The sequence below is a fragment of the Aphelocoma coerulescens genome, chromosome 3 (assembly GCF_041296385.1).
Source record: "Aphelocoma coerulescens isolate FSJ_1873_10779 chromosome 3, UR_Acoe_1.0, whole genome shotgun sequence".
NCBI classification, from domain to species: Eukaryota; Metazoa; Chordata; class Aves; order Passeriformes; family Corvidae; genus Aphelocoma; species Aphelocoma coerulescens.
The window spans coordinates 66,638,690-66,657,492 of NC_091016.1; the positions used below are offsets into that span (position 1 = coordinate 66,638,690).

The following is an 18,803-nucleotide window of genomic DNA, read 5'->3' on the forward strand; positions in this document are numbered from 1 at the left end:
ACTCAAGTCAGTACCAAGAGCTTCAGCCAGTTTCCAAAGCCTTTTGAATTTCAGAGCTAAGCCCAGTGAATTCAGATGAAAGTTCCTTTTCTTCCACTTTTAAGGGAAGAAATAACTTATGTGAACCTTCTGCAAAACAGCCTTTTGAGTTTAGTAATTGGGGAACAAACCTAAAGCACTGCCAAGACACACAACTAACCATTTATAAACCTTAATGTTTCATTCAAATATTAAGTACTGAGTACTGAAACAACACAGAGGTATTCCAATAATGCTGTTCAAGTTATGTAATACCATCCTTAGTACACAAAAATCCCAGCTCCTCCATTCTTGCTGCCTAGCCCCCATTTTGTCCTCTGAGGAACACAGGCACACAGAGTGCATACTAACAACAGCAGGTTCCCACTGAACCCAGCAAGAGGCACAGCAGAGCGAGGAAACCACCTGGCCCTGCCTCACTGAGATTATGCCAGCCTATTCAGTGGGGCAACAGGAAAAAAAGTCCCTGCTGTATTTCAAACACACACAAAGAGCTATGTATATTACCACAAAAAGCAGGAAACCACTCTGTCTGATCAGCAAATGAGATTCTGTAGCCCTCTGAGTCTTACTGCATTTAGGCAAGAGGAGCAGGGGGATAAAGCATTTGCTCCCTTTAAATCTGATGACAGTTACTCCATCTCCTTCTCATCCTGTCACTGTTCCCATAACCTGTGCAGTATTCCCAGAGATATCACCAAGCTACTATCAATTTTTCCCCAATGGTCATCACTATGTGTTCACCCACAAGGGCATATCAATTTAACAAATTGCCAAGTCTGTTCCAACTCTTCTGTTTCCTCTTTCCCAGTTTCAAATTCCTCCATTTCTCTCTACAAAACAAATAGTTCAGAAATTCACTTTGAAATAAACCATAGCAATTCTGTAGAGGAAACTTACCCGTGCAAGGACCTAAAAAAGTCTGCAGAGAAATGCTGACTGAGGAGAAGATGAGCTCACATCAAATAAAAAGTGACTGAGGCCAACACAGTGAAAACACTCAGGGGATTTCTGGAGCAACCTGTAGGTTCTCTGATGCTGAATAAATACTGAGGCCACATTGCAGGGTTTCATCATCAGAAAAATGAAGGCTATTCTTAAATTAATGCATTACATGTGCGCAAAAAGTGCTCCTGGGTACAAAAGCAAGCTGGGACAGACTAATACATCTGTGGTAATGAATAATCCTAGTCTCCAAAACAGGGTGCAGAAAAGTCATCTCTCTAGAGTGATGGCTGAAATGCACTAGGGATGGAGTCATGCCTGGAAACTGCCCGTGGAGAAGGCTAACTATCATTTCCCAACATCACACCAGCAAACACGACCATCACAAACCATCTTCTTCCAGGCCTGGGAACATTCCTAGGCCCATCTGAACTTTATACAGGTGTAACCTTACAGGACTCCTCTCAGGCCACCTATGCTCATAAACCTTTGCTGACACATAGTTTCGACTAATTTTTTCCCTAATTGAGTATCATTACACACTTCAAAGATTTAAAGAACTCTAAATGGAAACAGAGACAGACAAACACACACTGGTATAAAAAGCAGAACAGGGAGAGAAGAAAGGAAAAAAGACAACCATACTCTCTGCAGAGGAGAAAGTATAATTACATGCAATTGAACTACTCTTCCCTTATGCTTTTGCCACAGGCAGTGTCAGGGTTTGCTTGTACATTTCAGTCCTGACCTTTAAAACAGACCAGATACAAACCTTTCAAAAAGAAGCATAACTTTCTGTCTCTGTACCTCCAGAAACTCTCAGCTCCTGTGTATCCAACAAATGGTGGATGCCTCCTTCCACTGTGTCAGAGCAAGAGATTTTTCCACAAGGAGAGTTCAGAGGCAGTTGCCCAGCTCTCCTGTAGCAAGGAAAGTCCTCTTTTGGCTGTTCCATAACAAGTCTTAAGTCTGGGCATCTCTGTGACACTACCAGGCTAATGCCAGCATGAAATGTAAAGCAGATCCTTAATGGAAGGGAATTTTTTGTGGTTTGAGTGCTTCAGGTTTTCTTTTTAAATCCAACTGTAATACAGTTTAAGCAAAAACTATTAAAGCTTGGGAAGAAGCTGTAATCAATCATAGTTATAAAACAAAGGCCAAACTTTTAAAAAACTGTTTAGTCATTTTAGCATCTACCCCAGCTTGTGGAAAACAGGAACCTAGAATACTTAACAAAAGCAACTACAGTGAATGTTACGGCAACTACCAAACTTCAACATTACCTTTATTTTTGACAGCTTTGAGATTTTACACTGAAATGTAAGAAAAGTTTGATCTATTTTAAAACATGTAAGCCATGTGGTACTTCTTTCAAATTGTTCTTACTAACAAACAAGCAAAAAACAATCTAAAACAAAACTAAGGAACAAGGTTTGAATCATGTAAACTCTGATGGGTTAAATTAACATAACCTTTATAGTGTGCCTAGAATTATTTTGTATTTTTCCAAAGTTAACTGTCAGCAAAATTTGCACAGAAACTCAACTATTTGATTAATTAATTTGTTACAAAAGTTACTAGTTAAAACAGATTACCTGTAACTACCAGCCTTAGATCTCTGAAGCTGAAGATTCAGCCTATTTCTCTAAGGAAATAAGAGAACTGATGCAGTTCTCAGAGAAATAACTACAAAAATATATTTTTCCGTTACCAATTCAAGCATGTATTAAAACTGAAATAGATAATAAATTCCATTTTTACCACATACATGTTCCGTGGACTTTTTTTGCAGTTTTGCTCTTTTTTCCAGCCTGCAAGAACTCCATCAAAGATCTATTTAACTGATGCATCAGAGTGCTTACTAGCAAGATAATAAGAAGATACCAAATGAAAAAAAGATTTTCAACCTTTTAGCTGCAATAAAGAAAAGGAAATGTATTAGGAAGAAAATTTGAATGCTCTGCAGATTCAGAACCTGAAGGAGATAGCACATGGGTTCCCCAGTGCCTGATTATTGGGCAGTGTTTTACATTCCACTTTTCCTCTGGGATGCTGGCACCTCCCCCAAGAAGGCTGCACTCCACCTATTCCCAAGTGTGAGCCTGGTGCTGTAGACTGCAGGGAAACCCTAAATCCAAACTAACACTTCATATAGAGTGTGAAATACACTTCAGAACATATCAGAACACCATGGACACTGTAATCTTCAAGATATCTACCATGAGCAGCATTTTTGGAAGTAGAGGTTTGCAATCCTAGATTAACACATAAGAATCATCAAGGAAAAATTTTTTGTTTACTTTTAGTGATAAAGATCAATGGCAGGAAGTATGATACTACAGAGATATTAAGATATTTGTATGATGCCTACTTATAAATAGATGTGTGTTTACATTATGCATTCCACATATACAGAAAGAAGCATGCATTTTTCTACCAGTACTGCCAATTCATTTTAAGGAAAATCCCCAGCTACTAATCTCATTTCCAGCAAGCATGCAGCGGCTTATGTCACTCACCTTGAAGACTAATATCCAAGAAAGCAGGGAAGGAAATTACTTGTGCAGGGGAATTTCATGCCTCCCTCAACTATACATGCCTCCCTCAACTATACAACTATACAGAATTTACTCAAGTATCTTTACCCTTATGTCTCATAAAGGTATTGGTAAGGCAAAATACGATTTGACAATCTCAAGAAACATACACCACTCTCAGTGCTGAAAGGCTGTTGAACAGCTTTATGAGAATTAGTGTTGCAGGCAGTTAAACTACATCTTGGATGCAATTTAGGTATGTGCAATGAGTAGCAACAGGGGTGAAGAGTTTATCACATATGCACTGTTGCACCACAGGAGATGAAGCACAACAGCACTCGCGTGGGGCTCCTCCAGTCCCCAGAGTAAAAAGCATTTAGTTCTTTTGTCTCTCATCTCGCCTGGGGGGTGGGGGCAAATCAAGCTGTTCTCAGGAATGGAGAATACTAGCGAGCTTCAATCCCTGGAAGACAGTTCCCTCTCTCACACAAAAATTACCTAAATTTTGTAGTTTCACCCATCTTTTGTTTCCTTGCTCTATTCATAGTAACAATACAAATAGTAAGATTTGCACAAGCATGTTACCACAGGCGTCACTCTGTCTCTTGAAGCCTGCTGGACATCAACAACCCAGCAGATGGTCATTACTCCAAATTCCCCACCCTCCATCATTAATTCAGGAACAAACTCATTTCAATAGGCTAGCCCCAATTCATAAAGAACTCATTGTCCTGACCAAATTAATAGCTTTACATCTTGCATTACCAGATGTGCTTCAGAGACACAGTAACATTTTATATTATAATGTGCTGTTTAAAGTCCACTTCAAGGTCATTTCTCATAAATATTGCTGTAAAAGGCAAGTGTACAACTATGAACCTATTCCCAAAATAAACACAAAACCTCCGTATTTTTGGTTTAGATACTACACAGATTTGGCACAAGCATCCTCAGTTGTCCTTGCAACCCACTTGATTAAAAGCTGTCTACTCTGATAGCAGTCTTTTGAAAGGCTTCACTTCACCCAGAAGATTAATAAACCCTCAACACTGGCACATCCAATAAAGAGACAGGCACTTATGGCGCCTATTACATAAGCAACACAATTTAGACCAATAATAATAATAACAAATGGGGCAAATCAAATTTATAATAATTTGGAGCAGGTCTTAACTTCACAGATAAGTCACCAATAGGTTTTTGATTCATGTCAAATGGGGAATGAAAAGGAATCATTTGTCATTACTTGAGTCATGTCATGTCTGCCATTTGTCAGCAAGTTTGCATTAAAACAATGGAAGAACCTTTTCCATAGGAACAATTTGCAAAAATGAACATCAGTAGACTAGAATCAACTAGCAAGCTGTCTTACCCACTTATGGAAAAATAAAAAGTAGAATTTTGAAAATAGCCATGTTCCTTGTGAGAAAGAGGTAGAGATCATTGAAGGACTGTAATTAAAAAAAAACAAAACATTAAAAATAGAGACAGAACTTTCCAGAGAGATAGTATTCACTTGAGTTTTAAGTTACATTGTTATTTTTCCATGGAACTGACACAGGTTTTCTTACAATCCTATATCTGAAAAACGTCTCTTGCTGATAGTTTTGTTGAAAACTGCTTGTGTGAAATGTTCTGTTTTCAATAAATTGTTATTTTCCAACAAAATATTTTTGGCTGAAAAATTCCTAACTGCCTTTACTTGTAAAATCATTTCTCAAGTGCAACATTTCTTTAGTCCAATGCCTTTCCTTAGTTAAAAGGCTACATTGTGTATTTTAAAAGATACTCATTCACTCTCATACTGGCACAAAACAAGCAACATTTGTGTTTAAACCTGTGATGCATGGAGGGCATTTTTCTTAAGTAATCTATTTCCACATAGAAGAAACAAATATAACAACTATGATATTAAGGTCTGTTCTATTCTACCTCAAAAACAGGATTAGAAGCTACATCTCCAATAAACCTTAACCTCTATTTGATCATAGTCAAAACATACAACTATCTTTACTAAGTAACTTTACACATTTAAACTATGTGGTAAACAAATATAATCCAGGTGGAATTACCCTGGAAGTACAGTTTACAGCCATAGCTGAAGGAAAGGAGCGAGGGCTGAAATGTCTGTGGTTTGACATACTTTTGGGAGGGGACAAGGGAGCAAGGGAGGAAAAGAAATATTTTCTTATAAAAACGAAAACAAAGAAAAAGGAAAGTCATAGTTATGTCTCTTATCAAATTCCATACTGGCATGATTTTCAATACAATAGAAACTCATTAATCAAGAACGCAAGATCATTTGATGTATTGCACTTCGGTAATTGAAGCTAAATATACAAAGGTTGGGGGTTTTTTCATGTATTAAATATTTTTTCAAATTCCTACATAACATAACATAACATAACATAACTAATAAAAATATTTACTTTTACAAAGGGTCAAGTGGACAGAACATAATTCTCCCAGAAGGAAACCAGATGTTCAATTTCTTCAAAGCGATGTCTGTGCTGATAAAAGCAGTAGCTAATCTTTTTTTTTAGAGGTTGAAGGTCTTGTTGAAGTTTCTTTTACTGAAGAGCTATTTATCAAGCTTTAATGAGAATCTGCCTCAATGGAAGAAATATTTTTAATTTTTAATAGGATTTTGGCTTGTGAGTATAGTCATCAATGCGTATGTACTCAAAGAGCTGTCTTTGAAATTTTTGTAAAACCATTTATAGTCATGCTCTAAGTCACATATTGCATCTTTAACTCACGATACAAGAAGTCACATGTGTTCCCAAAGCCAGGATTCCATAATAAAAACATCTTAGCAAACTCCTATACAGTAACTTGAATACATTAAGCCACACTAATATCCAAGTGTTTCTCACAAGTAATTCAAGTGGTGCAGAATAATCTATCAATGTAGTGCTTAGAATTGCATAATCTACCAATGTAGTGCTTAGAATTGCAAAAAGCTCAAATTAACAATTTACTATATTTCTTAAAATTATAATGCACTCTTTATAAAGCTCAATCTATTAAGAGATCCATAAAATGGAATTTACAAAAACTTGAACAAATATATTTTGAATGATTCTGTGGGTTTTTACTGTATTACTTGGCTTTTGCCACAACTAATATTTAGCTACAACATAATGCTTGCCAACAGATGCAGGATAACTCTGAAATCCTATGGGGATAGGCTAGATGTTTAACAGGCTTTGGAGGCATGAAGAGGGTCTCTGTGCATCTCACTCAGAAAGCACAAGGATTACCTACTTGCTTAAATTACTCTCAGATAAGTCTTTGGGGAAAAAAAAAACAGTTTTATCACTAGGTAGAAGGAAAAAAACCCACCCAGTTTAAATTTAAATTTGGGGTTATGTCACCTGCTTTTTCATTTTCTGGAGTTTGTTCTGATTAACGAACAACTAAAGGTTAACCATATTTATGCTGGATAATTACACAGTTGAATATCCCACATGGTCTGCAAGTTGGGAGTACAGATGAAAGTAAAGCCAAAGGAAGGGTCACAGTTCTGATGCCCATTCTACCAGCACCATAAGGGCATATGTAGCTCTGGGACATTAACTGCAGCATGAAGCACGTATGGTATCACAAATTTTGTGTTCAGCCATATTGGTGTTCACCTATAGCACAGAATGTTCTCACTCACTTTTCTCATCTCTAGTGGCCAGGTGCATCTGCTCTTTGAAAAACCTGTTTAGCTTAAGGAAGGCTGTAAGATTCCAGCTAAACAGCAGCATCTTATGGATAGAAAGTTGTACATCTCAACGTACCCTTTGTTAAGGGACCCTCTCCTAAGAGAACAGAGACAGAGCAGCTCTTGGGATTCCAAGTGACAAGAATGGGCTGAAAAAAATCCCAAGGAAGAGTGTAGCACTACCCAGTCCAGAGACTTTGGTTAACCAGCTGCATCCAAGCCCAACGTAAACCCTGTTACTTTAAGTACCAATGAATTTAGTCTATGCAAAAGCAGAGTACTGGCATCTTGCTTACAAGATATGGTGCAATTAAACAGGATGAAAGCAAAAGGAAGGAACAAATAACAACTAAGTAAGTGGTAAGAATTCAGACTTACAGAGCTCTTTCAATTAATGGTTTTTCAAGCATTTTGCATGGCAAGAGAGAACAAAAAGGTCAAGACACACTCAGGGTTTATGTAGAGTGCATACCACTTTCACATCTTTATTATACAAGAGTTAAAAAGAAAAACTTGTGGAAAAATTGTGGCTGGTGTGATGGAAAGGAAAAGCTGTAGTATACTCTGCTACCATCACCTACTTCACCCAGCTGCTTTACTGGTCTCCCTCAATCACTTCTCCAGACCTTTGTCTGCCCCAGCATCAAGTCCCGTTCTTCTCTCAGGCCAGACACTTACCAATAGTTCACCATTCATCTGTCCCCAAAACTTCTTTCCCTGTCATCTGTAAAGCCAGCTAAGGAGCTCCATATATGCCCAACCTCCTCTCTGAGAGAGCAGGCACATACTACAGAGCTCCCCAGTTTATTCCTCAGCACTTCTAAGAGCTGTGTTGCAACACATCCAGCAGTAGATGCTCAAGCAGGAGTTGGACAATGGTATCACAGACTTAGAAACATCATCTTAGTGAAAGCTATGTGACCGTTTCAGCTTTTGGGTCCTTCGTATTTCTCCCCTTCCCCAAAGGAAGCCATTTCCAGCTTGATTTTGGAGTGTTAAATCTACAATGCAGTGACTCGATTAAAAAGACAGGACTCACATGCAACCAATACACAGCACATCCCTGAAGATTTTGTAAGACTGTCTGTGTGTTTGTGTGTAAAATACAGTTATTTGAAAAGCAAGTTATTTTCTTCCAGTTTTTCTTTTTCTGCTCTGGCTACACCTGTGACAAAGGACTGTCACCTGTACCCCTTCTATCAACCAGTCCTGAAAAGGACAAAAAGCCAATCAAACAAAAAAAAAAACCAAAAAAAAGTCTTCAAGACAGTTTCACTGCTGTACAGGATGCTCACCAGAAAACAACAGATGTGCTATAATCACTACTGGCCATTCATTTCCTTTCTGTCAGAAAGCAGCAGTCATCAATTAAGAACCCCTATCTACAGGACACAAAAGGAAGTATACACTTTTCCTTGGTCATTTGACCGCAACAATAGGAGATGGCAGCGGGAAAGGACTGAGTGCTCTGAGCAAGTGTGGCAGGGAGGAAAGCAGATAGGGGTGAGTGAGCTTGTCTTTTTGGATTTTTTTAAAAATGAATATAAGATTTTTTATTCAACACTTTAATATACAAATGTTTAAAAAATACTTTGTCACTTTATCTACAAATTATACAAAATCCTAATTAAATTATTCCTGAATTTGTCCATACAATTCATTGACTCTTTTTCACAGCAGAAAATCCCAAACGTGAGCTGACAACAGATTTAAGCAGCATCTATCTAGAAAAGCTGTTTTATCGATTAACAAAGCCTTTTCTGAAACAGTTATCACGATTTTTATAAAAACATTAGTCTAAATGTACTAGGCATATAGAATTTCAATACATCGCTGGCATAAGTTATTTGGATTAATATTTTCAAGAAATCTAGTCAGATCTGTGGATCCTTCCATTAAAGATTACGTTCGCTGGTGAGCTTCATCACTCTGAAATAGAATGACAGCTCTCATAAAGCTGCCAACAACAGAAAACCCTAGAGATGGGCTTTATATTATGTCTGTTACACGACTGTAGTCAGCCACAAAGGATTTGCAGGAAACTTATTAAAAATGTTAGCCTTAATTAAGGTATTAGGCATTAAGCTAGCATGCTAAATTAAACCCCAAATATTCCCATGAACACTAATGCACCTGCTCTAAGAGCTTGGTGGGCACTTCCCACAACAGGAAAACTTTAAATGCCTTCACATTGCAACTGAACCCCTATTTTCACTCTGCACCTCTGCTTCACTGCATACCAAAAATAGACCCGACTTACAGAAAAGCTCACACGTGGGCATAGTCATTCCTCTCCACCCCCACACAGATTTGAAAGCCCTCATACCACTAAAGGCACGACCTAAACAAAGCATTCAGTGATGCACAGATGCTCAAGGAATCTTTTTAATGTATTGAATTTTAGCATAAACACACTGCATATTAAAACTTACATGGAATTGTCAGAACAAAGTATATTGCTCTAATGTTTCCTTCTCTGCTACAACATGTTATGATTTAATAGATGCCATTTTAATCCTTCTAAAGATATTCTAACCACCAACTTATTGAAACAATTAAAAACAAACAATATTGTTTGTTTGTGAAATGGATAACAGCAAAATAGAAACACATTCCATAAAATGTTTCCCCCACCACCCCCAAAAGTTTCTCGGAATGAAAATATTCTTAGAAGTTCCAGATTTAAGCCTGACATGTAAAGCAAATTTGGCAAAATTACTGGTGTTTATTTGGCAAGATTCAACATCCATCCCTCAAAGCTGTATCTGCCTAAACCATTACGCTATTCTTTTTACAGAACACCAGTCCTCATATTTTGTGTTCCTTCCTTTTTCCCACAGAATTAATTCCTCGCTATATTCACTTCATCTAGTCCTTGAATGCCTTATCCCCTTAGTTGATACATTCCCACACACTCCAGTTTTGTTGACACAACAATTTTTTGAGGCACTTCACAGTGAATGCTTGTCTGCCACGGATCCAAAGAATCTTAGGAAATCCTCTGCATCTTAGGCCACAGGCACAATCCATGTTATCTCTGCTTAGAAAAGAGGTTATTTGAGTCTGGTGGTCTGGTTTAGCTTTTCTGTTCATCATGAAAATGCAATAAAACCACTGCAACTCAAAACCAGGGCCAAGAAGCACACTTGAAATGAAATGGAAATCAGGAAAGGGGGAGAATTTGTGCAAATAATTCATTCTAAGGTCACTAGGCAAATACTTTGCGTGCATTTGGATATGCACAAACTTCAAGCTAAATAAAATTATTTCCTGTGTGGAAGCTGGGAATGTACAGCCCCTCCGCACTTGTGGATGAAAAAATATGCTAGTAATTAACTATCAGCAAATAACACAGAGAACTAGTGTACTGAATTTAGGTCATGTCAATTATTTTTCTCTGATGCATGTTAAAACATGCAACCTTATTCAAATCTTGCTATTTCTGGAAAACACTGAAGAGGAATTTCTGGTCTTTCCTCTTGCAGCCTCCGCAAAATGTTTTTCTACTTACAGAGACTGTTCTCCCTTGGATCCAAAGAAAAGTAAGATCTCACTAATGTTTGTCAGATGTAAGCTCTAATCTAATGCTATGCAGTCCTGCAAGTGTCTCTCTATTACAGTTATGCAATCTCAAAGCATTGGAGTCAAAATGAAGTTGCCATTCTCCTAAAATTTCATAAACATTTGAACACAATTGAATCATAAATACATACTACAAAATTATATTACAAGCCCTACTATCAGTAGGGTAAAAGAATAGATATTATTAATTAGTGGTCTAATATAGCATACTCATATTCCCTCTGCAGGTCACAGAAGCCAGAGTGGCAATTAACATAATGCATCCTTTTTTTTTTTTAATTATAAAGTAATCCATGCTATACTGGTTTCAACATTAGCACTGGAAGGAGTGAAGTAGGTTACTTATAAGGCATCAAGTTTTTCGAAATAGCAGTGTCTGAGCTGTTAGTTACTGAATGTCTGCTTTTTTCAGAGAAAAGAAAATATACATTCACATTGGCACCAGGAATCTTTCTCCTTGAGGAGGAAAGGAGGAAAAAGGGATCTTGCCTAAAGCTCTCTTATCTAGTATTTTCTGTAGAGTCTCCTGCCAGCCCTATTGTGAAGTTTTCTGGAATGTCAATTTGTTTCAGATAATCAAATGAGTGAAATCAGTTATTACAATCAGGTTACATTTCCATGGCATCCAAACCTGCTTCTCCTATGTTCCCAAGTTCCCTAGATGCCCTAAGACTTCCAGGCAGTGAGGTTATATAAACAAAATAAAATCCCTAAAAAATAAACTAAAATGACATAGAGTATAGCAAATATAGCAAATTTCAGGAGAACAAAGTCATCCTGGATCACCCCATCCCTATGGCGAGACCATTGTTTCTCCAAAAAAGTGGCACTCTTACATCCAAAGGCAAAGAATCAAGCAACCAAACAAAATTTCAGCCACAGATCTTCAGCAAAACTTCAGTTTCAGAAACAAGGGCTAAAACTGAAGACTTAACCTCCCCTAACTGCTTAGGTGCCCCCCCAAAATTTGATTTAATTAGCATAAAAGGCCACTGGTGTGCACATGAGGAACACCCTCCCTCTTGGCTAACCCACATGGCAGGCCCGTTCAGCACAGTGACCTACTGTGGATTTGCATACTAAGCAGCCTCATGGTTAACCTGAGGCATGTTTACTGCACACCAATGGTAATCCTCGCAGTCAGAGGCACAGCAAACATCACCTCACATTTAAAATAAAGTAAAAAAAATGAAAGTTAAAATAATAGTAAAAAAATTTACCTGGTAGAGCACTCACCCAATATATCACTGTTAGGTTGGGCAAAGTGGAGTCACTTCTCCTCTCTTCCGTTGAAACTCTGGCATTCTGCAGAAAGGAGGGTAGAAATTACAGAATTAGAGAAAGGATAAAAGGGAGCTCAGCTGTGCAGCTCAGCAGGGGTCTGGGCACACCTCAGTTTATACCCCCTAAGTCACGCTCGCCGTACATACGCCTGCCCGTTCCGTCCTAAAGAGTAGCTGAATAAAACATAGCACGGGCTGAATCCAGTTCAGACAAGCTAGGGAGTCAGATTTTGAATAGGAATGAGACACTAATGTGATTCTGAAAATCCCATTAAGAGCCTTTACCACCTCTGCTTACCTCCACATCTTTAAAAATCTAGATCAGACAGCTCGCCTATGCTCGCGCTGTACAGCTGCACTGAAGCAAGGAAGTACGGCTGGGTTCCCAAGCTCTAAACCCCAAGGGCTTCAGGCCACACTCCTTCTGGAAATTTTTAGAGCTGACTTTCAACTTCATTATCTTTAATGCCTGGAAACCTCTATCCAAATGATCCCTCACTTTCCTGCAATATCACTGGCCTATAAAGTACATCAGAGACATGGGTCACTGAGATCTGCTTGGTACCTCCACCACACCTAGGTATTTTTACAAGGTCAACAAAACATGATAAATATCTGAACAAAAATAATGTTTCTCCTACCACTTCACAAAAAACAGCTATCTAGGTAGAATTGTGGTGCAACTTTTTCTCGCAAAATTTATTAGCCTGCCTTGAAGCCTAAAAATGGAGGATTTTTGATTTAACAAGGGAAAGAACTCATTTCCTCTGCTAAACTTGTAACCCCTCCCAGCCCCAACAGAATATCAACTGGAACTGAACAAGAATACCTTTTTTTATTATTTTCATTTCTCTAAGACATTGCTTTATGTTTCCCTTTTCTAGGGGACCCAAGATTAATTCACCTCTCCTTCTTTGCTATTTCTATGCCATGGACTGTGCCAGAGGTGACAGTGAAGAAGCCACAGAAACTGAACATCAAATGTTCTTGTTCTGAACTTTCAAGAAAGTATTTAATTTCTTTCTTCTTTTCTTTATATCATCATAAGGCCTGTTTATATACGTGGAGTGGAAACAGTGCACATTCAGCTGCAGTTGATTTCCTGTATGGCAAAATACCTCAGGCATTCAGCTGACTGGGAACACTATGGAGGCCTCTTACCATCACCAGTTTTTGCGACCAGGAAGCTCTGCCCAACGCTTGTTCTTATGCCATAATAAATGAGAGTCCCTGCTAAGTGTCTGAGTTCATTTGGTTTAGGTGAAGCAAGCCATAAACAGGCAAAATTTTATATTTCAAAAATCCATTTAAAAAATATTGGGCTACTTTCAACTTCAACAGTAATACCATCAATTCAATCTTGCTAATGCGGCATAATGTTTATCTACAGATGTTTTTTAAATACAAAAACCACTCCATCTGAAATTTTCTTTTAATGAAATATCAATGTATTTGCCCTCTCCATGCCATCTTTGCAGCATTAAAGCAACACTACAGGCAATTTCACAGACTAAAAGAGTATATTTTTTTCTTTTGGTATCACTTAGTGACAACTACAGCAACAATTTTATTTACTTCGCTTAGTTTTTCCTGTTCATAACTGAAGACACAGAATAGTCTCCACTAACATTTCTAGGAATCTGAAGAAGGAAATACATGAGTAGTCTCACCAGGTTCCTGTGATCAGACTGTAACAGCTGTAACATTCAAATGCCCAACCACCTGACTGTACTTCAGATTGCAAATTAAGCAAAACAGAAATGCAAAGTGATCTACAATTACCATTCTACTTTTGATTTATCATGCAAGTTTCCCTAGCCTCAAATCCTCCAGAGCCAAAGGACTCAATTTCAACTGCTTGAGAGCCCAGTTTCTTTAAGAACCCTAGAAAAAGGCAGACTGGCAATACAACCACAACCATTTAAATACACACACATCTGTGTGTGTATATATATAATATCCATTATATATAAATAAACAAAAATCAGAACCTAGATAACCCTGAAGAAGCCTGAACTTTTTACTAGGGCTCTCTTGTTTGCCAGTAGTTTCATCAATGATAGTTTCTTAGTTCTAGGGTAAAATTATTTACCAAAAGCTGAGATATTCTCTACCCACCAGGGGACACAATGGCCTTTCAAAACCTTTCAACTGATGAGCTGAGACAGGGTCTTATAGTCACACCCAACTAAAATATAAGCTCTTGGATGCTACAGAATGTTCTACCAACCTTTAACTTTTCCAAGAAGGTTTTCTACAGATTTTGCTATCATCGTACTATGTAACAGGACAATCTGTAAGGAAAACTAATTTTTCATCCTGTGAATTTTTTATCAGTTCAGTGGTTTATTTCTCAACCATCAGTGTAAGAATACTGAATACTTTTGTACTAGAAAAACTATAGTGAAGAAAAGATGTTGCATGTTTCTTTCACGAAAGTGATTAAAAAATATACTGTCATTTGTTCTATAATTTCTATTTCATCTTTAAAAAAATTGCATGACTTAAAATACTCAGTCTAGAAATGTATCACAGTTGTTAATAAAAAGCTTTACTTCTTAATCACTTTTAGAAAATATATAGGGCAAAAGCATCAAGCAAGTAGCAACTTAAAAAGCAAAACCACCAAAGAAACCTGCATTCAGATATTTAAACTGGCTTGAACCATAATGCCTGGCTGTCCTGTGAAAAACACTTTGGAACGTGGAATTCACACTATAATGTTAAAGAAAAGCCTAGAAACTTGAAAACTATCTTTCAAAATGCAGTAAAATTAAGGTGCTCCTTTCAGGTATACTCTGCATGGGAGGCAACCAAAATAATTTTCAGTAAGAGGACAGGTGCTTTACTTTATTCCTTAGGAGTCACTGAGATTACCTTCACCTCAGTTTTCCTAAAACGTGTAAATGACACACAACCCTTCTGTTCTACACACTCTCTCAGTGTGGTGAAAGCAAACATTTTCACTTTAGTCCAATAAACTCATTCTCTCACACCATGGAGCTTTGACATCTCTGCTTTTAAAGAATTTCCCCATCCTGTTTCAGCTAGGGTAAAAGACCAAAGTAAGCCAGAGCCACTCAACTAGATGCAATTGTGTTCCACAAACTTACAGGTGGGAATTTGCTTCAATTCCAAGTAGGATATCAAGACACTCATTCCATTCATTGTCACCCCTGCTCTCAGCTAGTCCCCAACCACACCTCACATCCATACAACTCCATCCTTACACCTTGGATTATATGTGTCAATTTATACTGTAGCATTTTAAAACAAATACTCTTGCCAAACAATTCCACATACTGACCCTCAAAGAAAAGCTCAGAATAAAATTCTTTGGAGAAGTTCACATGTGCTAGACAGCAAACCACTGTGCAAGTTTAATCACCAGTGAGTAGAACTAAAGTAAAAATTGATTTGACATGACTTTTTCTGAGCTGTGTTCCAGTTCCTAAAGCCCAGCTTTTCTGGCTGAGGAATGCAGCTTGCTTTTACAGGAAGGCCACATACTGTAGCACCTTCTCATTGCACGACATAACTGATTAACAGATGGAAAATGTGCCACATCCCAAGCAAAAGGATTTATTCCACATGCAATCAGCTGAGAGCTTTCCCAGACATATTAAGCTAATGTCATGGACTAAGTTCATGCAGTGCTCCTGGAGTTTCTTTCACTCTACCCATTCACAACAGTGAACAGCACAAAGGTGAGCTGCATGACAAGGTCAACAGCTGAGTCAATTTTTGCCAGAATTCCTCCAGCCCATCCCTGGTATGACCTCAAACTGTCCCCAGGAAAGAAGTCAGTATTGAGCAAGTATGGGCATAGACAAGTAACTGTGATCCAGGTACCAGAACTAATCACCTCCTGATAAGACTCAATATTTATAATTAACAAATAAAAGGAACCAACCCAGTATATTTTCCTGAAATCATCAGAAGATGGGCATCACTGATCCTCTATTAAATATTGAAAGAACTCTTTGTGCACCACTGACATTGATTTAAAGAGCAAAAGGGGAAAAAACCCATAACATTTAATGGGCAGACTCCTCATCACTACAAGACAGTGGCAATGAAGAAGTATCCAAATGGCCCTAGCATCCAGACCCCTCTGGAAGCTCAAATAGCTGCATGATGCACACAGCCAGAGTGGGCAGGTGCATCTGTCAGGTATGTGTGTCAGCACTGTCCCTTTGAGATGAAAGAGACTCGCAAGCAACAGATGTGACGAAGGCTGATGACGAGCTTTTCTTCTGAAGAGAGCAAATGAGATCATCATAGTTCTGTTTTTTCAGAATTCTTCCTTGAGAAGCAGACACAGCTCCTATCCTATCCAAACAGCATGCAGTGGTGTGTGAAAGAAAACCTTTCTCCTCCATACCCTACCTGTGCATATCACAGGCCCAAATCACACCACTGCTTCACCAAAACAGGGCAGAAAAAAAAATCACCTATTCCCCTTGCTTTGAACTTGTGGGAGTCTGTCAGTGCCTATTCTGTGATCTGGATGAACAAACTGCTGTGAAGGGGCCTGAGGAGTGCAAGAGTCAAATTTCTGTTTAATAACAGAGGTTGTTATCAGCAGGATCCTCTACTGCAGGGCTGCAGAAAGAACATCTTCAGCATGGCTCCTTTTGGATCTGCACTGTGCATGGCAGCGGCAGGACAGCCTGGCTCTAAGAATGAAGAACAGAAGTGACACTGTCAGCATGCACAGCCATGAGTGAGGAAGCACTCCTGTGTTGGTAACAGGCCATGCTGCCAAGGAGAGTGCTGCTGCAGGTGAAGAGGCAAAGGGCAAACTGCAGTAACTGAGATCACCAGGATGAGTCAGCATGCAGGAGATCAACTCTAAAATCTGCCCAGCAAAACTTGTGCCTTGGCAAACCACTCTGTCCTTCACACCAAGAGAAAAGTGGGGTTTTCTTAATGCTCTAGCCTGCATTTCCCTGCTGGCATGCTCTAAGAAAGTAGAAAACAATTCCTGAAGGGAAGGTCTGCAGAAAACCTGTCCTTTTCATCTGAAAAATTTGGCTAGCACTGACTGTCCTAGTACAGACATCTCCAATACCAATTTAGGAACCATGTCATCTAAAGCAATGGAGGAGCACAAGCATGCTGAGATACTGCCCTATATATCAGAAAGAAACCTTGGAGATTAAACAGTCATTAATGCCCTCAGAAATTACTTACTTTCACTTAATAACAGTTTGCAGTATTCTAGAATGGCTTACCAAAACATCTACACTCTGCCTGATGCTTGGTATTGCAGGTGGAAGTTAAGAAAGTAAATTAGCATCTTTGCCCCAAAATCTGGGAAAAACTCAGAAGATTAAATGAGTTCAAGCTCAGGAGAAGGAGATGCTGAAGATGATCTCCACAAGGCAGAAGAACCTTCACAGTACAACCAGCCCAGTAAGGCAAGGATTCTCAGAGGCTATATCCAGTGAGGAGTGGCCTAAGTGGTCCCGTCTGCCTGCAGGACAGAGACAGCAACCTCTTCAAAGCAGCAGGAGCAAACCCACCAAGATAAAGCAAATCAGAGATTTATGACTTCAGATTTATCCCACATGAGAGAGACCGACAATTATCAGAGAAGATTGACAGAAAAGAGATGTTACAAGCCATATGCTGGTAAAGTATGAGGGAAGGCAAGCTATCTCTCCAAATTCAATAATGATTTATTGTTAAATACATCTTTGTCTACCATTCAATAGGCTAAGACTGCTGATTCTTCCCAGAAATTAGTGTTTCTACAACTGACTGAAGTCTGTGATGACATCACTCAGACACTAAGGTGTGACAGCTCTCTGACCAACCTCATGAGGTATGTTAACAGGATAGTGAGAAGGAATTGGAAAGTAAACAGTGAGAAAGCTTCATAAGCACTTGAGTATGAAGCATGCTCATTATGGCAGCACCAATACTGCTTGTAAGCCAAACCCAGGTTTCTGCTGTTAACTTGGTTTCAGTTTAAAACAATAAGTGGAAACCTCTGTGCATACTAAAGTGATAAAGATTACTTACATGCATAATAAGTAGTTCTCCATCTCATCGATTTTCAAAATTATTTACAAAGAAGGAACTATCATTTTTCTTCCCTATCAGACATGAAGGACACAAAGCACTATGTTACTTTATACTGAAGTACTGCAGATCAGTGGCAGCAGCAGAAAGCAAGTCATTCTGCCACTGCCTTCCTGAAATGTGTTGGGAGCTCATCTATGGATCTAGACTCACTGGGATAGGCAGTGCAAATACAGAAAAAGAAACAAAAACAAAAAGAAAACCCCCAAACAGCACATTGATTCTGGTATGTAGAAATCACAACGAAGCTGCAGCAGACAGTGTATCTAATCTTAGGGGACATGTATGAGAGAAAACATCTGTAAATACTTTAACAAACCAGAGTTTACAGGGCGTTTAGGGAGGAAAACTTGCCCATGTTTACAGATAACTTTGCATAACACAAGGGAAAGCATGGGAGAAAGTACAAGCACTAGAGCCTATGCACTAAATCTAGGAGATAGGGACTCCTTATGTGGGCTAACTAAAAGGCAGAAGCCGACCTTGAAGCCCACACCCAGATGACAATGCTGGAAGATGTCAGCCATGACCATGAAAAGAAACTGGCTGTTATGCTGTCCCCGACACTGCTCCTTAGGACAACCCAAACAGCCATCTCCTTCCCAAGCTAGGTAC

General features: G+C 38.7%; 1 protein-coding gene across 4 annotated transcripts in view; it reads right to left on the reverse strand.

The window, feature by feature from the left end:
* Positions 1-18,803, reverse strand: part of PLEKHG1 (pleckstrin homology and RhoGEF domain containing G1) — a 126,492-nt gene that overhangs the window by 102,250 nt on the left and 5,439 nt on the right. For 2 of the 4 annotated variants that reach the window (XM_069010668.1, XM_069010669.1), the window contains exon 2: positions 12,052-12,120. The gene's annotated coding sequence lies outside the window, so the exon portion shown is untranslated. Of the gene's footprint in view, positions 1-12,035; positions 12,121-18,803 lie in introns of all 4 variants that reach the window. The other 2 variants (XM_069010670.1, XM_069010673.1) reach the window with 1 other exon arrangement.